This window comes from Mesoplodon bidens, assembly GCF_964165515.1.
Source record: "Mesoplodon bidens genome assembly, chromosome: 18".
Taxonomy (NCBI): Eukaryota; Metazoa; Chordata; class Mammalia; order Artiodactyla; family Ziphiidae; genus Mesoplodon; species Mesoplodon bidens.
This window is the reverse complement of record NC_138175.1, coordinates 59,057,861-59,065,232: the sequence shown is the minus strand read 5'-3', so window position 1 is coordinate 59,065,232 and position 7,372 is coordinate 59,057,861.

Genomic DNA, 7,372 nt, shown 5'->3' with positions numbered 1-7,372 from the left:
GCCGGCACAGACAGATGACGCAGCTCTCCAAATGGCCGGAGGTCCCGCCCCCGCCGGCGCGGGCCGCAGGGAACCGCCCCCCGTCCTGGGCCGTCACTGGCCCAGCATCGGCGCAAACACGCGGCGCTCAGCCGTCTGGGTAACGTAGTATTTTTTCCCCTGCAAACAACCAGGTGTGTGGAGCAATTTGCCTCAGAGCATCAGTGAAAGCAGTATTTCTGGACTCTCTCCTCAAACACCACGAATGGTCTCTATCGGTGGAAAAAGACTCCCAGACTCCCAGATTTTTTCTGGCAAGGAATGTGAAAAATGGGTCCTGACCCTGGAATTCTGTCACCCTGCTCCCTCCTGTTCATCCCTAGTATCACTTTAAAGCTCACTGTGTAGAGCCCTGTAGGCCACTGTAAAGAAGTCGTAATATGTTCCCTGTGTGTTCTAGAATATACCCAGGAATTGTTAATATACACAGAAATGGGAATGATTGTCATGAAGGAAGTAGTGTATGCTCACACATTCCTAGAAACAGGAGGCGGGGCACATCACAAAGGGCCACGAGGGGGAGACCAGGATGGGTCAGGAGGTAAGAGAGGTGAAGAAAGCATGGTCCAGAGCTTTTATTGTGTTTCCAACAGGAAAAACAAGGCAGGGTAGGCTAAACAGTTTGGTATTGGCTAGTTTGAATACTGTCAACAGGCTTTGGAGCATACGGGCTGACCTTATTTGCCCGGCACAGGCCCCTAGATGATGAGAAATATAGTCTCCTAAGTGTAAGAGTCAGAAACAGGAGGGTTTCCAACTAGGGGCTTTGGGTTGCTTAATTTACACATGAAAGAAACAGCCCCTAAGAGTAGTTTGTTACCTCTAAGAATTGGAAAGTCCTGAAAGGGGCAGTCTCAGGAATTTCCTGGCAGTCCAGTGGTTAGGACTCCAAGAGCTCACTGCTGAGGGCCCAGGTTCAATCCCTGGTTGGGAAACTAAGAGCTCACAAGCCATGCTGTGTATTTGGGGGCCTCAATCAGTTGTCCTTCGCCATTTTCAGAGGTGTGAGTCTATGAGAAGGGCGTGTGGAACCATCCCTCTAAATTACCAATCCCACGGGAGATAACTGGGCTCTTACTAACACCATCATCCCTCGAATACCTGCTTTCTACCTGCTCACCTGGACAGCCCCTCCTTGGAACTGCTCCTTCCTCTGTCCATGACTCTCTACCTTGTTGCAACTTAAAGATCACATCTGGCTTGATGCACTGACACGCTGTTCTCTGGAAGTGACATAAAAATGGCCAATTTGGGGCTTCCCTGATGGCACAGTGGTTAAGAATCCACCTGCCAATGCAAGGGACACGAGTTCGAGCCCTGGTCCGGGCAGATTCAACATGCCGCAGAGCAACTAAGCCCGTGCGCCACAACTACTGAGCTTGCACTGTGGAGCCCGCGTGCCGCAACTACTGAGTCCGAGTGCCACAACTACTGAAGCCCGTGTGCCTAGAGCCCGTGCTCTGCAACAGAGAAGCCACCGCAATGAGAAGCCCGTGCACCTCAACGAAGAGTAGCCCCCGCTCACCGCAACTAGAGAAAAAGCCCACGCGCAGCAACGAGGATGCAAAGCAGCCAAAAATAAATAAATAAATGTATATTTTTTAAAAGGACTAAAAAGGGGGATGGGGCACAACAACAACAAAAAATATATGCTTAATACACGGATCTCCAAATTAAAAATCACAGCAGGGCTTCCCTGGTGGCGCAGTGATTGAGAGTCCGCCTGCCGATGCAGGGGATGTGGGTTCATGCCCCGGTCCGGGAGGATCCCACGTGCTGCTGAGCGGCTGGGCCCGTGAGCCATGGTCGCTGGGCCTGCGCGTCCGGAGCCTGTGCTCCGCAACGGGAGAGGCCACAGCAGTGAGAGGCCCGCGTACTGGAAAAAAAAAAAAAAAAAAATCACAGCAGACAGAAATTTCCTTCAAGTCATCCAGCTGGTTAGAACAAGGCCAGGAAGTGTAACCAGGTGGTCTGACTAAGAGGGTCCATGCTCTTGACACTGCTCCAAGGAAGGGAAAATAGTGCCCATTTACAATTTAGCTTAGACCATTCAATTGTCAGGTGTGTAACATACCTGTGAACAGATTACAAATCTTTAACCCTCAAAACTCAAGGATGACGTCTTTGAGCATTCCAGAGGCACCTCAGCATCCGATAACTAAGACAGGAAAGGCAGTCTGCAGGCCAGAGTATGAGTACAAAGGGGAGAGGCAAATACTCCCAGAGACCAGATTCCTACAGATCTCCAGCATCACGTCTCTGTAGAGGGCCCTCCCAGCTGGACCAAATGCTCCCATACCATCTCAGTAAAACTCACAGACAGGTCCATGAACTTGATTAAGCCTGCAACAACACACCCTTTAATCTCCAGTTATGCACATTTAATGATGCAGGAATTATTATGACCCCATGTTCTTTAATTTTCTTTTTGTTGAAGTCAAAGGCTACCAGTTTCAACAGTGGGAACAAAAAGTAAATGAGAAACTGTTGACATATGTGCAATGGAAATACACAGCATTGACCTGGTCGTTACATCTTTGTACAAATAAAAACAAATAAAGGGAATATTTGCAAGTCAAACCACTGACGACATATCTAAATAGACACAGATTTATTGAGAGGCAAGATTCTTTCTCACCAGACATTCTCTATATTTTGTCAACACTAAATTAAATCTTGATCACTATGTAAGAATTTCCACTCTGACATAACTGATTGTTTTCGTTACAGTGATTTACATGTATATAAGCCTTCACCTCAAAGCTATGACTTATTTCTTGTTGTAGAAAACTGTATTTAATATTTGTTAAAGAAATTTGAACTTCCTCAACATTTAGGTATCATTTAAGTCACTGTGAAGAAGAGTTAATATAGCATGCTATCCTTTGAGCTTCAAAGTTTGCCCTTGGCTAAAGTTTGAGGCCTTAGATTTCGGGAGGCTTCCTATCATTCCCAGAAATGATGAATGGCTCAGTGCACCTACTGTTTGTGTAAACAAGGTGGCTTATGCTGCTAACTTGCTATGCTTCTGGAGGTCTAGAATTTTGTTATGCTCTAGACAGAGTGCCCAATAAATATCATAGGCACTGAGGTTCTAATAAGTTTCCCTAGTAGACATTTCACACATGCAGTCACAATTCATTGACAGAACTTAAATTAAGCACTCAGAATTCCTAAAGCTTGTCCCTGGTTTCCTCTGGACTCCAGTCCTTGTATCTTTTCCCTTGACTGAGATTGCTTTGTATTCTTGTGCTGTCATAAACCATCAATGTTGAGTATAATATGCTGAGTCCTTTGACTTCCTAGTAAGTCATAAACCTGGGTAGTCTTGAGGACTTTCAACACAGTCATTCATTATGACTTTTAAAGTCTTATAGATCTGTCCATAAAAGCCCATATAGTTTCTCTTTGTGGTCAATGTATGTCATATACTGTGCCAACTATACACACAGCTTTGTGTAAACACTGTGAGGGCGGCAAACATAAAAATACACTACTGTGTGGCCATTCACTAACACACACATTGAGTGTCTACTGAGGAAAATAAAAACGTAAAGTGAAAAGAATCAGACAGTGGCTGGATGTGAGGATGATGAAAGAAAAATGGCTGTGAGGTGTCTGGCTTGGTCAACAAGACAGAAGATAGTGGAATTCACTGAGACTGTTTTTTCAGGCACCTCAAACACAATGTCTAAAACCAAATGCCAACCTTAGCCCTTTTCTACCTCCCTGCTTCCTCAAACTCAGAGATTATCTATATTTCCCACAAAGTTACAAGAGATGATGCAACCATCGAAGACTGAGTTTGGTTTCTCACTCAAACTGGAAGGATGGCCAAGATGTACTATAAAATGAGAAAGGGGTTACAGATCAAATGAGTATTATTTGATCCATTTTAGTACAAATGAATAGTGACCAGGAAAACAAAGATTCATACTACAAGAAGGAATCTAGGAAAGTGATAAGGGCATGGACTCTGTAGCCAGCCTAAATGGCCTCCAATCCCTAATCTCATACTTTGTAATGACTGTACAATTTTGGGCAAACTCCTTAATCTTTCTGTTCCTCAGTTTTCTGATTTGTAAAATGAGGATAATATTACCTATCACATAGACTTGTTGCAAAGGTTAAGAGTTGATGTGTTTAAACATTCAAAACAATGGCTGATATACAGTAATACCACATGTTTGCTTGCTCTTAGAATTATGATGGGTGCATCCTTATGGTGATGGTCTTGGCCAAATGACACATGCATAAACTCAGTGTATATGAATACACAGAAGGTGTGGAAGTATGAACAGAGGGTAACAGACATGAGAAATATTCAACCTGGAGACACAGATTTGGGGGAACTCTGTAGATCACTGAGTATAAAATGCATTGAGTGGGAATTAACTCACTCATGGAACACAACACAAGTGAGAAAGCAATGGCCTTGGATGGACCCTGGGAAGCACATTGTTTAATACATGGGCTAAAGACACAGACTCTCTGAAGAAGGGTAAGAACTCACAGAAACCAGGAAAGGACCTTCAAGTCAGAGAGGTGGGCAACAGTCCAACAGTGATGGGAGGGCGGGAGGAGGCGAGAGGACAAAAGGGAACTTTGTGAGACCTGCTTAAGCCAGGCAACCATGGTGGAGGTCATTCTTTAGTTGTCAGTGGAGCAAAAGGGACATGAGGGGGTGAGGACAGGCAGTGGACACAACAGTCACACAGGGTGTATCTGTGAGAGAAAAGAGAAGGGCAGAGCTCAGTGCGCATGTAGGGCAGAAAGTGCCTGGGGGTGAGGAACACAGGTATAGATTGCGAGGACAGAGGGGATTCAGAGGGAGAAGCTAAAGACCAACAAGTAGAGGCACAGAAGAAAGACAGTGGCCCTATACAAGTTGGGGAATATGGGAGAATGTGTTCAACAACAAAGAGGAAGACTGAACCTGGAAGACGAGTAGCCCATTCTCCTTTGAGGCTATAACAAGCCTTAGAGAGCTCGGAAATTTTACACACGAATCTTCCCTGAAGAACACAACTCTGAACAATCTGCAGGTTGCCCAGTTTTATTTTCTTGAGAAATATGTGTGGATAACAACACAGAAGACGGCAAGTCTTCCATTCCTCCAGATACTTCAGGATTTCTATTCCAGCATCAACATAAACCACCAGAGAACCACTGACTTTGGACTACACAGTTTTGCTTGTTTTCTCAGAGTCCTTCTTTGGCATCATAAACTAGGCAAAGAAATAGAAGATGTGTAAAAGAACCAAACAGAAATCAGACAATTGAAAAATTCAAAAACCAAAACGAAAATTCACTGGATGAGCTCAATAGTAGATTATATATGAGAGAGAAGGAATCAGTGAGCTCAAAGAGAAATCAATGGAAATTAATCAACGTGAGCAACAGAGAAAAACAGACTGGGGGAAACAAAAGGATGGGAGCCTGAGAATCCTATGGAACAAGAACAAGAGAACAAAGGGCTGAAAAAACTATTTGAAGAATAACTAAAAATTTCCCAAATTTGCCAAATGGCATACACCACAAAATTCGAAAAGCTGAGCAAACACCAAACAGGATAAGCCCCCCAAATTTTATGGCAGGTTACATCATAATCAAACTTCTGAACTCTATATACAAGGAAAAAACACTTTCAAAGCACTTGACATAAAGGATACATTACAGATAGGGAAATAATGAGTCAAATGGCAGCAGATTTCTCAACTGAAACAGATCAGATTTCCCATCTGGAAGACAGAAGGAAATGACTTACTTGCTTTTCAAGTACTAAAAGAAAAGAACTGCTGACCCTGAATCCTATATCCCACAAAAATATCCTTTGGGAATGAAGGAGACATAAAGACATTTTTAGATGAAGGAAAACAAAAACATTTGTTACCAGAAAATCTGCAACAAAAGATAGGCTATAGATGTTTGTGGGGCAAAAAATTTAAAAAGAAACTGTTAATGGAAGAAACTTGCGATTTCAAGAAGGAAGAAAGAACAATGTAATGAGTAAAAGTAGAAGTAAACAGACTGTGCTTCTTCTGAGTTTTGTAAAAATTGTTTGACAGTTGAAGCAAAAAGAACATCATCCAATATGCTGTTCAGTATATGAAAAGGAAATACTTAAGACAATTATATTAAAAGAATGGGGAATGTAAAGGTACCCAATGGAAGTACGGTTTCTACGTGTCAAAGTGCTAAAGTGTTGATACCGTAGGCTGTGATAAGTTATGTATGTACAATACAATACCTAGAGTAACCACTAAAATACAAGAGATATACTCAAAAACATCATATATCAAGTGGAGTTCCTAACATTAAAGTAACCCACAAGAAGGCAAAACAAACAACAAAAAGTACTCCCTCAAAACCAAACAACAACAAGCAACAAAAACATCATAAAATGGTAGTTGTAAGCCCTAAAAATATCAATAATTATTTTAAATTTAAATGGCCTAAATATACCAATTTAAAAACAGAAATCAGTAAGATGGATCTAAGAAAAAGAGCCAAGTATATGCTATTCACAATATTCACATATTACATTACTTCAAATGTAACAATATAGATAAGGTTGAAAATAAAATTATGGAAAAATATAAACCATGCAAACATTAACCAAAAAACTCAATAGTGGCTATATTAATATCAGATAAAGTATACTTCAAAGGAAAAAATTTTAGAGGAGCACAAAGAAAGCATAATGATAAAAGGGTTATTACACCAAGATGACATAGCAATCCTAAATGTGTATGCACCAAACAACAGAGCTTTGAAATACATGAAGTGAACATTGACAGAACTTAAAGGAGGAAGAGACAATTCTAGAATTAAACTGCAGGACTTCAACACCTCTTTCTCAGCTGTTGATAAAAATACAAGGCAGGAAATCAGCAGATAGCGAAAATCTGAAAAACACCATCAATGAACAGTATCTGGTACATACATGTACAAACTCCACCCAATGACAGTAGGATACACACTCTTTTCAAGCAGCCTTACTGAACATTCATCAAATATCCTGGGTCATAAAACAAACCTCAAAAAATTTAAATAGCCAAATCAAACGTAAAAGAAATCAGAAGAAAGCACAAAATACTCCAAACACTGGGAAATGAAACAACATCCTTCTAAATAATCCATGGGTTAGACAGTCTCAAATAAAGAAATATTTAGAACTGAATGAAATGTAATTAGAACATAAGAAGCTAAAACAGTACTGTGAGGGAAATTTATAGAACTTAATGCTTACATTAGTAAAGTGAAAAAAAAACCCTCAAATCAATAACCTAAGCACCCACCTCAAGAAACTGCAAAGGAAAATACTATCAAA